The sequence below is a fragment of the Diabrotica virgifera genome, chromosome 4 (genome assembly GCF_917563875.1).
Source record: "Diabrotica virgifera virgifera chromosome 4, PGI_DIABVI_V3a".
NCBI classification, from domain to species: Eukaryota; Metazoa; Arthropoda; class Insecta; order Coleoptera; family Chrysomelidae; genus Diabrotica; species Diabrotica virgifera.
The window spans coordinates 34146123-34168750 of record NC_065446.1 but is presented as its reverse complement, the minus strand read 5'-3'; positions in this window follow the sequence as shown (position 1 = coordinate 34168750).

Here is a 22628-nt window from a genome sequence, read left to right as displayed (position 1 = left end):
AAGCATGGAAGTACTTGCCCAACTTAGTGTTATAATATAAAAGTTTATTTCTATACAAAGTATCTGTTTTAAGGTGAAACAGTAGCGATCAACAGGTAGCGAAAACGCGTTCCAAGATTGCGGCTGTAATTTTGAATATTTTTTCGAGATATTTGGCACACGTATTCGTAATATAATAAAGAATGGCGGTACATAGCCCAATTTGAAAAATATATTAATATGTGGAAATTACTCTGTAATGAAATACAATATTAAAAAAGAGAGCCGGTACCGCCATTAAGAAGAACAAAAAATACAGTTTCTTCAAATAAACTAATGAAATGAGATACTAATGAAATAAAGAATTTTAGTAGTTCCAAAATGACACAAAATCTAGGCATCGGATAAAAAAGTTTATTTGAAGAAAGTGTATTTTTTTGTTCTTCTTAATGGCGGTACAGGCTCGTTTTTTTAATATTGTATTTAATTACAGAGTAATTTCCACATATTAATATATTTTTCACATTTGGCTCTGTACCGCCATTCTTTATTATATTACGAATACGTGTGCCAAATATCTCGAAAAAATATTCAAAATTACAGCCGCAATCTTGGAACGCGTTTTTGCTACCTGTTTATCGCTACTGTTTCCTCTTAACCTAATGCCATGACAATTTTGGACAACTTACTTGGTTGGACACTGAATAGAAGGAGTGTAAAGGTACACACATACTTCGTAACAACATCAATCCAGCAATTTCAACCATGCATGTCTGTTGCATAAATATTAAATAATAATAAAGTACCAAATAGTAATATTATATACGAATTATTGCCAGCCAGTTAGTAGTCATGACGACATAAATATTGACAAAACTTGAAGAAATTTTTGGACAATGTAATGAAGCAGATGAGCACACTGATGAATATCTGGAATGACAACGGCCTTCAACAATGTGCCCAAGAGCTCAAAAACTTAAGCTGTAGACAAGATCAAGGTCTAGACATCATGGTGATCTCCAAGAAAACAATTTTCTAAAGACCATCTCCAAGTGACAAGTACCTATCGGAATTGAGGAAAAAAATTCACCGTTACCAATATCTGCCGTCTATTGTCCTCCAAAGTCCAGGAATAAAAACAAACCATACAAGAGGTTTCTCAATACGCTTGTACGCTTGACCATAGGTTCCTCGTATGTGACGACTATAATGACAAACATCCAGGATAAGCAAAATTATCTAACCATACATAAGAATAAAACCTATTTAAGAGTATGCAGGGAAAATTAGATAATCTTTTCACTATACATCTTTCATGAAAAAGTGAGCATAAGGATGTTATCTAGAAAGTCTCACACAATGCGAAACTACGAAGACTGTCGGACACACACAACGATTTTTCGCGTTGTGGGCAATACAAATACCCACAAAGCGAAACTTCTAATTTTATTTTTTAAAAAATGTAATGGTAGGGTAGCAAAGTATGCTAAATTTGCAGTCACTCGAGCGTTATGGGGACCTATTTAGTTGTGATTATTAGGTCCTAAAACCAAAAAAAGTTAGGTAAATCCCATCAGTTTTAAACGCTTTTATTTAGTTCAATAGATTGCGTCAAATCTTTGGATGTTAATTTGACTACCTTTTCTTCCATGCAAATGAATGAAAATTTGCAGACATATGCATTCGCGGTGACAATACACGCATAGACAACAAAAAATTTTTGTTTATGTTTATTAATTGTTTAAATAAAAAAAAAAACGATTTTAATGGAAAATGGCCTAAATTCTCTTGTTTTTTACAATGTAGAAACTTGAAACTTTTACGGATGGTAGCTAATGATATAACCTATACATAATTTCACTTTTTACGTTAATTGTTTACGTTATGCGTCATAAATAAACAATAAAGTTTTAAATTTTGAACACTCATATATTTGTTTATACATTACGATGCAAGTGAAAGGAATAAATTCGTTATTTCGTAAAAAGGCGACTTGAACCCTGGAATGCTACCTGGGGTACACTTGTACCCCAACCTTGTTTGTAAGTTACACCAATTTGCAGTAGTGGGTGTAGAAAATATGAAAATAAACTTGTGAATAATAATATAATAAAATATTTTTGTATACAAAATAAATTCTTAGCATGTTATCTTAAGATTGTTTTGTCATAAGTTCTTAAAACATACATATATAAATATTTTAGGTCGATTTTATTTGGGGTACCACTGTACCTCGAAGTAGCAGATTGAGTTTAGAAAATAAGTGTAGCAATCCAGGGTTAAGGAAAAATCCCGAAAGAGGTCGATTTTATTTTTAAATTACGATATTTTGGCATATATGTCATACTAGTGACGTCATCCTTCTGGGCGCGATGACGTAATCGATGATTTTTAAACGCTTTTATTTAGTTCAATAGATTGCGTCAAATCTTTGGATGTTAATTTGACTACCTTTTCTTCCATTCAAATGAATGAAAATTTGCAGACATATGCATTCGCGGGAACAATACACGAATAGACAACAAAAAATTTTTGTTTATGTTTATTAATTGTTTAAATAAAAAAAACGATTTTAATGGAAAAATGCCTAAATTCTCTTGTTTTTTACAATGTAGAAACTTGAAACTTTTACGGATTGTAGCTAATGATATAACCTATACATAATTTCACTTTTTACGTTAATTTTTTACGTTATGCGTCATAAATAAACAATAAAGTTTTAAATTTTGAACACTCATATGTTTGTTTATACAGTATGATGCAAATGAAAGGAATAAATTCGTTATTTCGTAAAAAGGCGACTTTAAGAGGAAACAGTAGCGATCAACAGGTAGCAAAAACGCGTTCCAAGATTGCGGCTCTAATTTTGAATATTTTTTCGAGATATTTGGCACACGTATTCGTAATATAATAAAGAATGGCGGTACAGAGCCCAATTTAAAAAATATATTAATATGTGGAAATTACTCTGTAATTAAATATAATATTAAAAAAACGAGCCTGTACCGCCATTAAGAAGAACAAAAAAATACACTTTCTTCAAATAAACTATTTTATCCGATGCCTAGATTTTGTGTCATTTTGGAACTACTAATGAAATAAAAAATTTTAGTAGTTCCAAAATGACACAGAATCTAGGCATCGGATAAAAAAGTTTATTTGAAGCAAGTGTATTTTCTTGTTCTTTTTAATGGCGGTACAGTCTCGTTTTTTAATATTATATTTAATTACAGAGTAATTTCCACATATTAATATATTTTTCAAATTTGGCTCTGTACCGTCATTCTTTATTATATTACGAATACGTGTGCCAAATATCTCGAAAAAATATTCAAAATTACAGCCGCAATCTTGGAACGCGTTTTCGCTACCTGTTGATCGCTACTGTTTTCTCTTAAGGAAAAATCTCGAAAGAGGTCGATTTTTATTTTAAAATTACGATATTTTGGCATATATGTCATACTAGTGACGTCATCCATCTGGGCGCTATGACGTAATCGATGATTTTTTGAAATGAGAATAGGGGACATGTGATAACTCATTTGAAAGGCAATTTAATTCTTTATTCAGTAATGTAAAAATTTATATAATTATTTCTACAGGGTGTCCAAAAATAATTTTTTAATTAAATTATTTGACAAAAAGAAGAATGTATGTAATTTATTTAACTCAGAATACATTTTACAGTTGCCCGTAAACAGAAAAAATGTGTATTAAAGAAATAAACATTGCTTCTCGATTAAATTAAATATTCAAGCCAGCTCCCGCCAGCCACCTGCCTCTTGGAAGTTTTAACATTCAATTTAAGCGAAAGGCAATGATTATTTGTGATATAAACATTTTTGTCTGGTTTATGACAGCAGTAAAATGTATTTTAATTTAAATTTAATAAGTTACACACATTCTTCTTTTTTTTAAACGCTTTTCTTTAGTTCAATAGTTTGCGTCAAATCTTTAGAGGTCAATTTGCCTGCCTTTTCATCAATGCAAATGAATGAAAAATTGCAGACATATGCATTCGCGGGAACAATACACGAATAGTCAATAAAAAAATTTGTTTATGTTTAATAATTGTTAAAAAAACGATTTTAATGGAAAATGCTTAAATTCTCTTGTTTTTTACAATCTAAGAAATTTGAAATTTTTACGGATTGTAGCTAATGATATGAACTATACATAATTTCACTTTTTACGTTAATTGTTTACGTTATGCTTCACAAATAAACAATGAAGTTTCAAATTTTTTGCCGATTCCGACTACTTTTTATGTTTGTATATCATATGTTTTATATACATATTTTAATAAACATGACGATATATTTTAATGTTTGAAAAGTGTAAGACTAAAAAGTAAAAAATAAAAAAATATGAAAAAAAAGTTTTTAGCAAACGCTTTTCTTTAGTTCCGGGTGACTAAAATTATAAATCTTAAAAAATCAACTAAGAAGCAAAAAATAAAAAAAATTGAAAAAATCCAACACATTCGTTAAAGAAAAGCGTGGGGCGAAAACCGTTTATTCGATGAAGACGCCCCACGCTTTTCTTTGACGAATGTGTTGGATTTTTTCAATTTTTTTTATTTTTTGCTTTTTAGTTGATTTTTTAATATTTATAATTTTAGTCACCCGGAACTAAAAAAAAGCTTTTCCTAAAAACTTTTTTTTCATATTTTTTTATTTAATTTAAATTTCCATTTCCAACAATCGTTTTTTCCGATTTTAGCGTCATCTATCCATAATTCGAAAAAATGTCTCGAATAAAAGTTGCTTATTTTTACGTAAAGAATCCAAATCTGCAATAAAAATTTGGGGGTCCCATTTAAGATTTTAAAAAACCCCCCACCCCACCTCTGTGGGTGGTCGTGTTTGGTAGCATTCGATAAATTTTTCAAAAACATTTTGAAAGTGTATTTTGCAGTCTGTCGATCTGTTTTTCATTTTGCGAAATATCGCGGGGTTTGTATTTAAAATTATTTTACCCCACACCCCTATTCGTGAGGGGTCATGTTTAGTACCATTCGATAGATTTTTAAAAAATATTGATGTCGTATTTTTTAGTTTTTCGATCTGATGTTCATTTCGCGAAATATTCGCTTTTTTTGTGAAACATTTTGACTCACCCATTTCCTTACGCCCCGCTCAAATCGTCAGATTTTTGAAATATACACTGTTTTGCATGTACTTAACTTACCTTATCTTAATCTGACAATTTCGAGTATTTTTAAGGATAGATTTTTTTTGTGCCCCCCTTAACAAACTTCCCTACGTTAAGAGTCAATATATGGTAGAGGTACATCTGCAGGGTACCAGGTTTCTCCCCATATGATAATCTGACGCGCTCGAGTAACTGCAAAAATCCCCGCTTGGGCCCCCCCTACCATGAATACAAATACGTTAATAAAAATGATGGCTATAAAAGATGTAAATGATGCTAAATGAATGTAAATAAAAATACAAATACCCACATAGCGAAACTTCTAATTTTATTTAAAAAATGCAGATAAAACAAGTGTTAAACACAAACATTTTTCCTGAGTAAGTAAAGATAAGTATTAAATATGGAACATAAATAATTAATTTAACTAATATGATTTGGTTAGTATTGATTTTGAATAATTTAATTGCTGTTTGTTCCATCCTCTTTGAAATGAAATTTTATCCTCTATGCTCTATTGAATTAACTAATTAATTGAATTAAACTGAAAACAATATGCTTGTTATTGTTGACTTATCATACGAATTATATATTATTATTATTATTCACGATAATAATACCGTGAATGATAAAGTTTAAAAGACATTCGAAGCCTTCTATAAATTCTCTGTTGTTACGTCTTTTTGTTTATTTTAATTTTTTGGCCTTCTATCATCTTCTACTTATTTTATGTGCTTTTGGACATACTTTTTTAAAATCTTATCAACGTCAAGGTTTTTCCGTTCTTCACTTTTTCTCCCATTGTCCCAGATTATTATTTGACATTCATCATTTTTTCAGTTTTCATCATTTTGTTGAATGATATGACCCATAATTTTCCAGGATGACATTGCTCGAAAGAACATAAAATCGGACAAAGCTCCAGGTTTTTACACATCCACCCAGACTTTCTCATCCATGATGGTAAAAATGTAAATAGATGACTCTCAAAATTTTTATTATAATAGATTATAATAATATTATACATTATTTTGTATTTTGACACCGACACCCGAATTTTTGTAAAATTCATTTTTTTGGTGAAATTGTGGCTTATTTCCCATTTAAAATAGTTCATTATAAAAATGCCACAAGAAAATAGCTTCAGAACAACAATAATTACAGTAAAACCTGTCAGTAACGGCCACTAAAAATGAACGAACTATTGGCCGATATAGAAAGGTGGTCGGTATTAGGGGAGTGCAATTAGAACGAGAAGATACAATGTTTCGGAAAAAATCAAACAAGGTTATATTTTTCTAAAACTTTTTTTGTTAGTTTATAAATATGTTAAAGTAAAAAGTTCTACTCACAAATTTCGCCGCTAATTGTTTATTAATTGTTTAAACAATAACAATTGTTTTGTATAAATAATTTTAAGAATATGGGTGAATTCAACATTTTATTTTGATAAAAAATGTTTTTATTTTAGTTTTGATTATGCTGAACCCGAATCTGGCATTACAATTTGCAAATTCAAAATGGCGGATTCAAAATGGCGGATTTTTTCCTAAAATTCCTTAAAAAGCAGTTGTAAAATCCGAATTTTTTTTATAAAACGTGTTTGTTTACATATATGTGGATATTTTTGACAGGTTGCTGAACCCGAATAAAAATTTAAATTATAAAATGGCAGATCCAAAATGGCGGATAACTTAAAAAATATTTGTAAAATCATAATTTCTTTACAAAATGTATTTATTTCTATATATATTTATTTTTGAGAGCTTTGATAAACCTAACTTAAATGTTAACATTATAAACTATAAAATGGCGGATCCAAAATGCGGATTTTATAAAAAGAACATAAAAAATAACATTTTTCTAAAACATTTACTGTCTTTATTTTTAACAGGTTGTTGAATCTGAATTAAAGATTAAAAATTTAAATTTCAAAATGGCGGATCCAAAATGGCGGATATTTAAATGAAAAACAAGTAGAATCCAATCAAACAAATATGAAATTTCATTCTTAAAAAAGAAGATAAACAAATAATTTTCACAATAATATTAAAAATTAAAATATATTAGAAAGAAAGAACAAGTTATTCAAAATCTATATCTTCAATATTCAAAAAATTGTTGCAATGGGATCATAAATAAAAAGTTATTCTTAGTAAAAAGCTCTGCATATTCTAAAACTTTAAATGCAATCATAAAATATCAATTTTTATCAATTTTGTACAAGATATGTCAATAAATAAAAATTTCAGTTAGGAGTAAAATACCTATATTTTTCATAATACTGAAAATTGTTATTATGGAAAGCTGTTCAGAATTAAAAACGATGTGTCAATATGCAGTTACACTTGTATGCAATTTTTTACATAATACCTCGTATAATATTGATAAAATATAATATTTTATATTTGCATATTAAGTGTTAGACCATGCACAGCTATTTATGACGAATAACTTTCTTGATAAAATTAATAATAAATCAGTTATCATAAATAATAAGTGAAAATTTAATGATGTTTGGTATAATTAATTTGAAACAATATTAAAAAAAAAACAAATTTTCGATTAGAAGGATATAATTACATATTGGAACATAGTTTTTAATTCCAAACAACTTTTCTTTATAAAAATTTTCGATATTGTGAAATATAAAGGTACTTTACTCTTGAGTGAAATTCATATTTTTTGACATACCTCGTACAAAATTAACAAAATTTGATATTTGATGATTGGATCTTATGTTATATACGATGCAGAGTATTTTATAAAGAATAACCTTTTTTTCGTAAAACTGATATTAAAAAAGTTATCAATAGGTTCCAAGTTACGCAAACATACTGTATAAGAGCTAAAAAATTTTTTTTGTTGAACATTTATTATTATTGAAGCTTATTATTAAATTAATTTTAGGTAAGTTTTACAGAAAAAAGGTTTGATCACTCTGTATATACATTTTTTCAGCTGGTAATTTTCGGTTTTTGTATTACATTTTTGTTATCTTTCTTAGTTTTCTCAAAAACAAATTGTTTATTTCATTTTTAAACTAAAATAATTCAGTGTTTTTTAAAGATCACATCCTAGGCTTTAAAAAAATATCAAAAAAAATTTCAAGTAATGAAACATCGTTTAGTAAGATGATTGAGAGGTAAGTTGTGCAAGTTTGAGAGCTTTATAAGTAAAATTGTATTAGTTACAGATTTTTAAATCATTTTTAAACAAAATTCATGTAAGTCTCACTTTCCGCCCACACCGTACTTATGTCCATACATTTTATTTCTTTTTATTATAACCATAAAATAGCTTATTTCATATTGTTTCATGTGCAATTTGTAAAATTTCTTTTGATCCATTAGTTAAAGAATTACATTAAAAAACTCAACCGTGCACTTTTTCCAACGCTAGTTTACAGTGCGCCAATGTGTGTGAGAAGGGTGACTTTAGCGTTATAAATAAAAAATTACAGAAGCTAGATTTAATTTTAGAAAAATATTTATATAAGGTTTTTTTTGTAAAATTTTCTGAGTTTTTCAATGGTCAAGTCAGTTTTTTTCTAAAAATTATATTTTCGGAGGTATTTAAAAAAACATCTAACTTCGCTGTTCATTTGTTTAATAAAACATGAAGCACCCACTTCTCGAGTAAAACTTTTTGATATGTTGTTTATTAAACATTTCTTAATGAAATTACAAAAAGTTTTATCTTGTTTGATTTTTTCCGAAGTGAAAATCTAAATGCACTCCCCTATATTGCCAGTTTGTGTAATCCACAAATACATAAAAGATAATTGGAACTTTGTTTATTTTATTATTAAAAGCAAATATAATTCTATATATGAACGGACTCTACTAATATTACGAAAAAAAGGGGATGTTAAGCTTTGTTGAAGAATTTTTCAATTCACTGTTATTTTTTTATAATGTCCTTTGATAATTTTAGTTTTTACAACACCATATTTTTCGGTCAACTTTTGTAATCTTAAACCGTACTTATGACAAACATTTGTCATAAATAGTGACAAACATTTCCTCTTTTATGACATTTTATGACCACCATACCGACCCTAATTATTTAATCCCTTTTTAGGTAGGTGCAATAGGTATTAAATATAGTACTGGGAATTTCTATCAACAAGTTGACAAAAATATTTGGACGACATTAACAGGTAAATTTTTATAAAATGTGCTTTAAAAAATGTGATTATTTGGCCCCGTCCGTATTATAAAGGTCAGTGGCGCACCGAGAATTTTCCTTTGGGGGGGTTGGCTTGGACACCGAATTTTTTTGTATTGTTTGTGAAAAACAAGTTACATTTTCCTGTAGGCGAGGATATAAAACATTACGTTATGAAACCTTTTGCGTTCGATTCGAGAGAGCATTAGGAAAATTCTTGATTGCTCGGCATGAGGTACAAATAAAACTTGCATTGTTCTAAACAGAATTGTTATTTGTGAAACAGTTCGTGAAGTATGCTTTTTGCGAACGCACGCGATGTTTAGAGCACGAGCGACAGCGGGGCGAGTGCTATACATCGCGTAAGTTCGAAAAAACTACTTCACGCATAGTTTCATACAATATTTTATCTACGATAAACAAATAAAAAAACTGTAACTCTTCGTCACTGGAATTCATTTCTATTCTACAATTTTTAGAACTTTGACATTTAAAAATTCTAACTTCTTTCAAACCACAATACTGTCAAAACTTTTGTTGTAATTTATTGCTCATTATGTCATTAACATGACATCGCGAAAGTTAAGGATATTTGATTATATGAAAGTGTGCCAAAAAACAGTGCGAAAAAGTAGATCCCATTTAAAATACATTGTTAGTTCACGCACACTTCACGCACTGCTATCTATAATGACAGTTTTCACAAACTAATAACTTATACATAATATGACATAGAGTAGATAAAATGTATTTTCCAAAGTGCTTCTTAAAGTGTCAAAAAATTAAAATTCACATAAAAACTCAGAAAATAATCATGGAAATGAGTTATATTTTTATACTCGGGGGGTTTTAAGGTCGCTAAACAGGAATATGGGTTCGGCGAAGCTGTAAGAGGCAGGCTTTCAAGCGCCCCGGGACAAGTAATTTTAGGCGCCCTTTTCCTCCTTCCTTTGTAAGTAGTTTTTTGTAGCTTAGGGCTTAGTGAATCGTTATAAGGTATACCTACAAACTATTTTTTATGTGTTAGGAAAGTATCATTATTATAATCTAACCGTTATCGTCCACTGTTGAACATAGGCCTCCTCTAAGTTTCTCCATGTCTCCCTATCTTGAGCTATCAGCTATCCAGTTCCCGGCAGTTCTCTTTACATCGTCACTCCAGCGCTTTGGTGGTTGATCTCTGCTTCGTTTATCCGATTGTTCGCCCGCGGTCGCTATTCCAATAATCTTCTAGTCTAGCCATTGTTCGGTGTTCTTGCCACGACCTGCACATCTCCACTTCTTTTTTGCTACATGTTCTACTATGTCTTTGATTTTTGTTCTTTGCCTGATATTATTTTTATATTCTGTCTCCTTGTGATTGTTAGCATGGCCCTCTGAGTAACCCTTTCTTTTTCTGCTCTTAGATTTTCAGAGCAGGAAAGTAATATACTAATAAGTTATTATGAATACTATATGTAAATATTTACAAAAAACAACGATTATATTATCAGAGAACAAATAAATATATAATTATTATTATAGTCCATTTGCTTACTTTTTTGCTCCGTATTTTAAAGAACCGCTTGGATTGATATGAAATTTGGCATACGAATAGCTAATTATATAACAAAGAAAAAAATTGATATCACATCGACGTCGTCGGGGATGAAAAAATATACGATAAAATTAATTCCGGAAGCGGATAAACTGACTAACTCTAAGCAACTTTTGTTCCATATACAGTTTTTCACTTAATCAATATTTTTCGAGTTATTTGCGAGTGAATATGTTTATTTTTCAACTGAAAACCATGGTTTTAGACGATTTTTCACAAATAACACAAAAAGTGTGTATTTTATTGAAAAAAATGATCTTAGCAAAAATATAGCTTATAAATTTTTTTTAAACTTGTGCACGCATAAAGTCGGTAGATCTAGTAGAGGAAGAGTTGTAGCTCGAGAAAAGTGGGTCCTTATTCGTCAAATTCCAAATCCAACATTTCAACGTGAAATAATGCAAAAATGAAGCACTTTTCGGGCCAAACTGGTTATAACTTTTTTAAAGTCTTTAGAAAAAGCTTTGTTTATGTTTCTTTCAAAAAGTTTCTAGCAGCAAAAGTAAGCCAGTAATGCTGAAAATAAAGTTGCTCCTTCGTAAAAACATCGTAAAAATCTCCGCTTAATTAGCATCCCAAATGAAATTAATCAAAGCTTTACAATTTACTTCACTTTATATATTTATATGATCTGGAAGTTTCACCATTTCGAAGTGCTTATTTTTGAAAAAAATTGGTTTTAAATAAAAAAAAATAATTGAAATTTTGAAGGAAATGCCTTTTTTCAAAACTTTTCCAAAGAATCTATTTTCGATAAAATACTTAATTTTTGAGTTATTTGCGAAAACCCGTCTAAAAACGTGTTTTTTTTTTGTTGAAAAATGAACATATTCACTCGTAAATAACTCGAAAAGTAGATATTGACTTAAGTAATATAAACACTTTATAGACCAGCTTAACTTTATAGTTACTTACAATTCGTCAGTTTATCCACTTCCGGACTTATTTTGAACGTATATTTTTTCACCCCCGTGAAGGGGTGGTACTCTCCTAGGGCAAAAGCACACGTCGACACCATATCATTTTCTTCTTTGACATGTTAGCTATGTGTATGCCAAATTTCATATTAATCCAAGCTGTTCTTTAAAATTCAGAGGTTTTGCAATATTTTACCGTGAGTGAATGGAGTATAGTCCGTTCTTTAACGGTAAAATATTGAAAAACCTCTAAATTTTAAAGAACCGCTTGGATTGACATGAAATTTGGCATACACATAGCTAACAAGTCAAAGAAAAAAAGTGATATTGTGCCGATATGTGCTTTTGCCCTGGGGGTGGTTTTCACCCCCTCTTGGGGGTGAAAAAATATTCGTCCAAAGAAAGTCAGGAAATGGGTAAACTGGCTAACTTTAAGTAACTTTTGTTCTATAGAGTTTTTTCACTAAGTCAATACTTTTCGAGTTATTTGGCGTTGAATATGTTCATTTTTTCAACAACATAACCACGCTTTTAGACGGTTTTTCGCAAATAACTCAAATATAGTCTGTTCGCTAAACTCAGACGCAACTGGCTACATATTTTAGTCGATAATTTTTTTGTTTTTTGCCAATTTTGCAAAAATTGGCGAAATTACTAACTATTTAGTGATTATTAACTATTTAGTAATTATTTTTTGCCAATTTTACTAAAATTTGCAAAATTACCGACTAAAATATCTAGAAAGTTGCGTCTGAGTTTAGCGAACACACTATAGTAAGTATTTTGTCGAAAAAACATTCTGAGCAAAAACATAGCCTATAAAAAATTTAAAAAGATAGTGTATATATCACGTCTCTACACCTAGTAGAAGCAGAGTTGTAGCTAATGAAAAATAGGTTCATATTCGTTAAATTCAAAATGGAATATTTTAACGTGAAATAACCAAAAATGAAGCACCTTTCCGGGAAAAACTCATTATAACTTATTTAAAGTGTTTAAAAAAAGCTTCATTTTTGTTTTATAAAAAAAATTTCTAGCATCAAAATTAAATAAGTTACGCTCAAAATAAAGTTGGTCCCTTTTGGTTTTGGTAAAAAAATCGAGTAAATCACCCATTAATTAGTATCTTAAATGAACTTAATCGTTACGACTTCACAAGTTTCTTGACTCGTGTATATATTGTTTATATGATCTGTAAGTTTCATCGGTTCAAAGTTCTTATTATTGAAAGGGCTGTAGTTAAAAGCGGTTGAACGAGTCACTGATCACGAATGTATGCAAATTTAGAAACACCAAATCTTGATCAATTTTTGTCTAACAGAAAAACAAAAAAATACATGATATTCAGAAAAGCAAATCTGACTTTTTTGTTTTTCGAGATTTTTGGTATCTCTAACAATTTTTAAGTTATTTTGAAAAAAAGCATATTTTTCAAAATTTAAATTTTTAAAAATTTTAATTTGAAACCAAATTTTTTCAAAAATAAGCACTTTGAATTGATGAAACTTACAGATCATATAAACACAACATAAATAAAATAATTTGTGGAGCAGCGATGATTAATTTCATTTAAGTTGCTAATTAGGGGGTGGTCTTCCCGATTTTTTTTTGCAAAAACAAAAGGGACCAACTTTATTTTGAGCGTAACTTGCTTAAATTTAATGCTAAAAACTTTTTGTAAAAACAGAAATAAAGATTTTTTAAAACACTTTAAAAAAGGTAAAATGGATTTTCCCCAAAAAGTGCTTAATTTTTTGGATATTTCACGTCGAAATATTCTATTTGAAATTTGGTGAATATGAATCTATTTCTCATTGGCTATAACTCTGGTTCTACGAAATCCAGAGACCTATCGCGTACACCATTTTTTTTATTTTTTTATAGGCTATATTTTTGCTACGAACGTTTTTTTCGACAAAATACTTACTTTTTGAGTTATATGCCAAAAACCGTCTAAAAATGTGGTTATTTTGTTGAAAAATGAACATATTCACTCGCAAATAACTCGAAAAGTGTTGACTTGGCGAAAAAGCTCTATAGAACAAAAGTTACTTAAAATTAGTCAGTTTACCCATTTCCGGACTTATTTTGGACATATATTTTTTCACCCCCAAGAGGGGGTGAAAGTCACCCCCAGGGCAAAAGCATACATCGGCACAATATCACTTTTTTTCTTTGACATGTAAGCTATGCGTATGCCAAATTTCATGTCAATCCAAGCGGTTCTTTAAAATTTAGAGCAAAAACCGTGAAAGAATGACTAGTAGTTCAGTTCAATGAGAGAAATAACGGTTCGTACACTTACTTAGGGGATTAAAGTAATAATAACTGCTATTTTTATGTCTACCTACGATTGGCAAATTTTCAATTTTACAAGATAATAAAATATTACTAATATTTCTTTCTGGTAATTTCGGCATTGTCAAATTTTTTTTTCGGCACCTGCCGGTCGGCGCCTTTTTGGTTCGGCGCCGGGGGGCGCCGCCCCTCTTCGCCCTTATGGACGGCGCGGCCCTGTTAAGAGGTACCTGGTGCCCGGTATCCCAGTAGACACGTCGTCTCCTGGAGTTTTATGGAAATTCATTATGAAAATCGTTGAAACTTGTTATCCCGAGGTTTTTGAGGTCGCTTAACCCGAATATTGCTTCGACGATGCTGTACGAGCATCGTACGATGCTGTACCTGGTGCCCGGTATCTATATTATCTCCTGGAGTTTTGCAATAAATATTACATGGAAGATGCTGTATGAGTATGAGTTACCTGGTGCCTGGACTCTACTTCGTCTTCTGGAGTTTTATAGAAATTCGTTATAAAATTCAACGGTGAGTAACAATAACAGTAAGTTATTTTAGTTCAGAGCGAAAATTATGAAAAAAAATAATTCGGAATTTTTTTTCGCTATTGTTACGCGATTGACTCTACTATTTTATTTATTTATATCTTTAGGCACTAAGTTTAATTTAAATAAAGGAAGACTTACTTATATTATTTTATTTACATCACTTATTTATTTTAATAATTACAAATAACACCAACTAACACATCTAACTTATTTACAACTCAAATTTATGATTTAATTAACTAAACATAATAACTTCGATAACTAATATATACATTTCATTAAACCCGATTTCGAATACAATTATCTCACGCGTCGCGGCTCGTTCGTTGACTGACTGGCCTGTGATCGGATTCCTGTTCTTAAATACTCTGGCAGCGGTCGCCTCGAATCGCCGTGGAAGATCTGGCCTTTACTCGTAACGCGGAGAAATATCGAGAAGAATTAGGCCGGGTTGTGAGGCGTCACACTATTAATAATATTTTGTTTAGATATAGATATGTCAGAACCTCGAGTATATGATTAAAACTCTTAGTTACCTTAAAAACCCCGGAATAACAAGTTGCAACAAAATTTATTACGAGATTACGTAGATTGCTGGCACCAGGTACCTCTTACAGCTTCGCCGACCCTATATTCCTGTTTAGCGTCCTCAAAATCCCCCGAATGTGAAAATTAAACTCATTCTCATGATTATTTTCCAAGTTGTGAATTTTTACTGTGTAAACACTTTGAGATGCACTTTGGAAAATGGATTTTCCGCCTACAAGAATGCAATTTGCCTTTGTCTCTCATGCCAAGTTTTCAAGAATTTTCCTGAAGCTCTCCCGAAGCGAATGCAAAAGGTTTCATAACGATCCGTCTTACTTTAAAAAAGTTAGAAGTTTAGGCGATTTTAGTGCTTTACTACTATTCTTTAAATATCTTTGTTATATGCCCTGGGAGGGGTTTTAACCCCCAAAACCCCCCTGGGTGCGCCACTGATAAAGGTGGCCGTAAATACCAGATACGAAATAAGGGAATCTACATATAATTTGTTTGGTGAATTTTGAAATTGGCCGTTAGTGCAGGTGGCCGATTTTGACAGGTGGCCGGTAACACAGGTTTTACTGTACTTGTAACTGTAACCTACTAATTTTCTCGAAAAAATGGTTGTGAAGATAAGGGATGCACGAACCCAGCATAGTTTAAAAGTATAGTTTACTAATAAAAATTAAATTTTTTGTCCGACTGTCGATTTGCCCCAATATTTTTGTCGGACACTTGGATTTTTTTATTTAGAATATAATTACTTTTAACCTCATATTTTTGTCGGAAAAATGGTTGTAAATAAAAAAATTCAGGAAATGGACGTCTTCGGCGCATCCGACTGGTTGCTGGCGAAGGTTACCACATTATTGTAAAAATGTTTTATGGTATATTCTGTTAAAATTAGCCATGTGGTAATAAATTTATTATTTTCATAAATTTGACATATTTAGCGTGTCCGACGCGTCATATGGCCCAATATTTTTGTCCGACGAAATTGTTTTCTGTTTACTTTTTTCTGAATACTGTTTAGAAGATTAACTCCATACGCAGAGGAAATAATAGGCGACTACCAAAGCGGATTCAGACCGGGAAGGTCGACTATAGACCAGATCTTCGTCCTACGCCAGGTGTTGGAAAAAAACTGGGAATTCAACCGCGATGTACACCAAATCTTCGTGGACTTCAAACAAGCTTACGATTCTGTTAGCAGAGAAGCATTGTGGGAGACTATGGTAGAAATGGGAGTACCTGGAAAACTGGTACGATTAGCAAAGGTGAGCACGGAGAACGCTTCCGCACGAATCAGAGTTGGCAGCAACACGTCGGAGGAATTCCTCATTGACACCGGACTTAGAAAAAGAGATCCTCTCGCCCCCCTGCTGTTTAACTTCGCACTGGAACATGCAGTAAGGAAAGCTCAGCCACAACTGACAAACAGATTTGCCGCCCAAGGATCAAAAATACTATTAGCCTTTGCGGATGACGTGGACACAATTGCACAATCCACCAGAGATGCAAAAGAAGTTTTCACCCTATTCGAGAACGGAGCCAAGGAAGTTGGTCTTAAGGTCAACGAGGACAAGACCAAGTACATGGTGGTTACGAAGAACCCAAGACCAAGGGTTAGACAAAACGTAACAATTAATGAATACAATTTTGAAGTCGTCAAAGAATTTAAGTACTTGGGAGCGATCATAACATCTGAAAATAACTATGAAAAGGACGTGGCAGCCAGGATTATTGCAGGAAACAGGGCATATTACTCGTTAAGGACCCTACTTAAATCAAAAATACTCTCAAGACCAGCAAAAATAAGAGTATATAAGACAATAATTCGTCCCACAATAACGTATGGAAGCGAAACCTGGACTCTGAATCAGCGGGAAACAACAAAATTACTGGTACTTGAAAGAAAGATACTGCGGACTATCTATGGGCCTTGCAGAGAAGAGACAACAGGAGAATGGAGAAGAAGACACAATGATGAACTCCAGACAATATACGGAGATGAAAACATAGTACGCTACATTAAATCAAACAGAATACGATGGGCGGGTCACGTACTAAGATCAAGTGACGAAAGACTTCTAAACGCCACATTCTGGGAAAGGCCCGATGGAAAAAGGTCAGTTGGTCTCCCAAGAAAGAGATGGAAGGACGCAGTAGCCAGCGATCTACGCAAAATGGGAGTACAGCAATGGGAAATAGCTGCTCAGAACCGACAACAATGGAGGGAAATAGTAAACGCGGCCAAGACTCACATAGAGTTGTAGAGCCAAATGATGATGATGATGATGATGAAATTGTTTTCGCTGTTTATGTAATAAAAACCATTGATTAAAATAAAATAACCAATGTGGTTATAAATTTTTTTTGCAAACGCCCCACTACCATAATGTGCCAAGCTCCAAATTTGTCCGACTCCACCCAAATAACAAGTACAAAATATTTCGACGGTGTGGTCATAAATAATAATTTTATATGTGGGCATAAGGACTATAACATTTTTGGAGCTTTCCATTCTGTAGAGATGATCTCAGTCTGTACGCCATTTATACTTAGGTAAGTTTATCATTTTCAACTAGAGTCCAGACGGAAAGTTGAGCAAGTACTTCCAATTTGTGGCATTAATAAATATCAGAAACAAATGTAAGTCATCGACATAGGTACAAACATATTTAAACAAATACTAGGTTGAAGTTGAAATCTACTTTCACCCCCAAACCTTTTTAATTTAAATAGGACACCTTGTGTATTTTGCTGATTTTGAAATAACGTAATATTTTTAATTTATACATACAAAACTTGGTACATTTGGTATATTAGTTAAAACTAGAAATACATTACTTTACAAATACAGAGGCTACGGCGTCTATTGGGTACCACCGCACCGGCTAAGTCGGTGGTCACTTTAATTCACCCCGTAATTTGAATTTGTTTTAGAATTAATAATAATATGTAAGCACTACGAGCCTTGTAGGCCCATGGCTTGATGTACTATTCTTTTCCACTCCCTTTTGTCAGTCGCTTTTCTTTCCCAGTTCCTTACGTTAATTTTTCTCATATCTTCTCTAACTCCATTACTCCATCGTGACCTCTGTTTGTGAAGCACTGATGTTTTTTGTGGTAGATTAGACCTGTTCTATTAATGTTTGCTTCCTGTATAACCTTTCCTAGTAATATGCTAAACATTATAGACGGTAATGGATCACCCTGCCGCACTCCTTGTTTGACCTCAAAGCTTTCTGTTGTAGTATTGTTTATCTTGACTTTATTCATTGTTCTTTGGAGAGTTAATTTTATAATTCTAATAAGCTTTGGAGAAACGTCCATGTCTTGCAATGCTGTGAATAATTCGCTTCTTTCCACTCGACCGAAAGCCTGTTTAAAGTCAATGAAAAGAACCATGGTGTCTTTATTATATTCGTAACTTTCAGCCTGTATTTCCCGTAGTGTGAAGACCTGATCCACAGTACTTCTGCCTTTTCTGAAACCACATTGATATTCTAATATGCTTTTATCAACCTTCGTTGTTAATCTGTTTTTAATATGCATAGCCAATATTTTATACGTTATGTTTAGCAGCGCTATGCCTCGATAATTCTGACAATCAGCCATATTTCCTTTTTTGTTAATAGGACACAGTATTGCTTCTGTCCAATCCTCAGGTAGTATTTCTTGTTCCCATATATTATTAATTAGTTTATGGATTTTATCTACTAACTGATTTCCTCCAAATTTAATCATTTCAGCCGTTATGCCGTCGCTTCCTGGGCTTTTGTGCATTTTTAGTTTATCGATGATATTCTGTTGTTAGTTGTTAAAGTACCTAACTTTTTTATTATCCAACATAAGCAAATGAGTCAAAAACCGTAATGTTAAGAAAACCAGAGGCTATTATGTAGTATTAGGTTTTAATTTCAGTATTTTATAAATGCTAGAATGTTCCACAGGGTGTGGTGAACTTTGAGAAAAAAAAAACACAGTTTGATTTGTACACCCGGTATACAGTGACAATTTACCTGTCTAGCAACAATTTTATTAGAGCTATATTGTTAAAGAATAATGCTATAACATATTAAAAAAATTACTTAAATCGGACAAAATCTTTAGGAAATCCGAGACATCATTTTTAAGGCAATGCGTTATTTTTTTTGGAGTAGTGTATATATTATGTTTTCCTTAAGTCTCTTGCTTATTGTTTATATCACAGTTTAGCCATTCAATATGTCTGGTATGTCTTGTTATTCTGTAATATTTATTTAACCTAGTATTTTCTTAAATATTTTGTCCACTGTGATTCTTATTTTTTTTTACATATCTTTCGCTAATTTTTGTAACTTCCTTTATACTATTTATGTGTACCTACTATAATGTTCTGTTCTGTTCTGATATTTTGATAGTATGTATTTTTATTTCTATTATTTTCCTTTTTAAATACAAATTAAAAATATCTAATTTCACGTAATAAAGTCAACTCGCCTAGAGCTATAAAATAAATATTAAAAATTATAATATTATTACGATCACTCAGTCGAAGTAAATGTAATTGACAAAAATGATATTTTTGACCATTTACATGATTTGGTCTTATTTTAGTAACGACACTTTTCATTATTTACTGATTTATGTTTTGCTATCTTTAAAAATTTTGCTTTAATACAACATCACTATAACAATATTCAAATTTTCGGCAGTACAGAGCTGTGTGACTTGACAAACGCAATCCTAAATTTCGAAAATTTCGGAACTTTTACAACTTTATTTTTCGGAAGACCTCATTCTACACGTAAAAACTAATTTAAAATGTTTGCAATGTTTTTCAAAAAATAAAAAAGAAATTAAAATAGTGGCAATTTACATATAAATAGAAAATAAAAAAATGGTAAAAATTAATTAAATTCCTTTATAAAAGGTATATCTAATCTAAAAAATCCCTTTCGGGCTACATCACAGAACATTTTTGAACTAAACAGTTCATCATCAGTGCTTCTAACCTGAAATAAGTATAACCACTTATAGTCTAGGCGCCAGAGTGGTCACCGTGTCCTTTTCAATTCTGATGGACAAACTCAACGGTTTATTATGGATTTTTGGCTGCTGATTACGAATTTCGAGGGTATATTTCGATCCGAGTGGTCAAAAAATTGTTGTAAACAATTTAATTGTGTATAAATTGTTTATAAGGCTCTGGCTCATAAAATAAAAGAGATAAAAAAATATTTCAAATAAAATTTGTTTATTAATAAAAAACGAAGAAACAAACGTTTACTAAACTTAAATCTATCAATTCAAACTCAGGATATTGTAAAATTAGTCCACAATGCAAATTGAAAATTGCAAAATAAGTATGAAGCTTTATCAATCGTAACTCGGCTTCTACGCACGCAAATAAGACTTAGAAGGTCTCATTTTAAAGATTAATTAATAGTCTTCCAAATATTGTTTGTTAGATTACTTTATCTTCATTTGTTTTTAAAGTTATACCCGTTTAAAGTTATAATTTTCTTAAAAAAAAATGTACATTAATTTGTTTATAAGGGTTTCAAGCAAATTTGAGCTATAAACATTTATACTCTAATTAACAATAATGATAGAATAACTCAAAAGTAACAATTTGAGCTTATGGAAATGTTCGTAAATTTATTTTTGGCCAAGATGTCGATATTTTAATGGCGCGCTATGAGGCGCAAGATTGACTCACAGCGTAAAGGTTCACGCGCTAACTTCTCGATGCAAATTATAATTTCTATGTATATATTATATATTATAAACGTTATCTTCATTTTTCATTTTTGAAGATCCTAATAAAATTTTATCATAAAAGTTTTATAATTATATCATCATACTGTACCTCGTATCGCCTTTCGTTTTATTTAATTTGTCTTCTATTTTTGTACTAAATTTCAGAAATACAACTAAAAGTAAGTGGATATTATTTATTATTACTATTTTTACAGACATTTTCTTTCATACATCTGCATCGAGATATACAGCGAATCTCAGCTTTTTTACATCTGCATAAATTCTTCGAGCAATTTTTACAGACACATGGTGGTACTGGCATTAAAATTAAAACTTTTTGGGACTTCAGAGTTTCGTTATCTATATGATATCCATATACAAGTGGATCAAGTTCTTTTGCAGTATCTTCGAGGCACGTTAAGCAACAATTTGAGCTTATGAAAATGTTCGTAATTTTATTTTTGGCCAAGATGTCGATATTTTAATGGCACGCTATGAGGCGCAAGATCGGTTCACAGTCAAGTAAGTATTTTTCGACGCTTCATTGATCGTAACTCGGCTTCTACGCATTGAAATTAGCTTTTCATGGTCTTATTTTAAAGCTTAATTAATAAACTTCCAAACAAAGTTTGCAAGATATGCCACCAACATCAAACTTAATCCAATTGCATATAAAACGAGCATTTCATGTGGTGTACACACAATTAACGTGCCTCGAAGATATTGCAAAAAAACTTGATCCACTTGTATATGGATATCATATAGATAACGAAATTCTGAAGCCCCAAAAAGTTTTAATTTTAATGCCAGTACCACCATGTGTATGTAAAAATTGCTGTAAGAACTTATGTAGATGTAAAAAAGCTGAGATTCGCTGTATATCTCGATGCAGATCCACTTACTTTTTAGTTTTATTTCTGAAATATTAGTTTTTTATGGTTTTTTTTTCTCATTTAGTACACAAATTGAAAACAAATTAAATAGAATGAAAGGTGATACGAGCTACAGTATGATGATATAATTATAAAAATTGTATGATAAAATTTTATTAGGATTCTCAAAAACGAAAAATGAAGATACCGTATATATACAATATACAATCAAACTCGCTTATTGGAATAGCCTTCGTGCCAAGAAAAAGTATTCCTATAACAGGGATATTCTAATAACCGATCATATGTGCATAGTAAAAACGTTTTGGGACCTCAAATTTTTATTCCCTAAACCGGGATATTCCTTTAACCGGTATTCTAATAAGCGGGTTCGACTGTATACATAGATATTATAATTTGCATCGAGAAGTTAGCGCGTGAACCTTTACGCTGTGAGCCAATCTTGCGCCTTATAGCGCGCCATTAAAATATCGACATCTTGGCCAAAAATAAATTTACGAACATTTTAATAAGCTCAAATTGTTGCTTTTGAGTTTTTCTATCATTATTGTTAATTAAAGTATAAATGTTTATAGCTCAAATTTGCTTGAAACCCTTATAAACAAAGTAATGTACAATTTTTTTAAGAAAATTATAACTTCAAACGGGTATAACTTTAAAACAAATGAAGGTAAAATAATTTAATAAACTCTGTTTGGAAGCCTATCAATAAAGCTTTAAAATGAGACCTCCTAAGGCTCATTTGCTTGCGTAGTAGCCGAGCTTCGAAAAATACGTATTATTTTGCAATTTGCAATTTGCA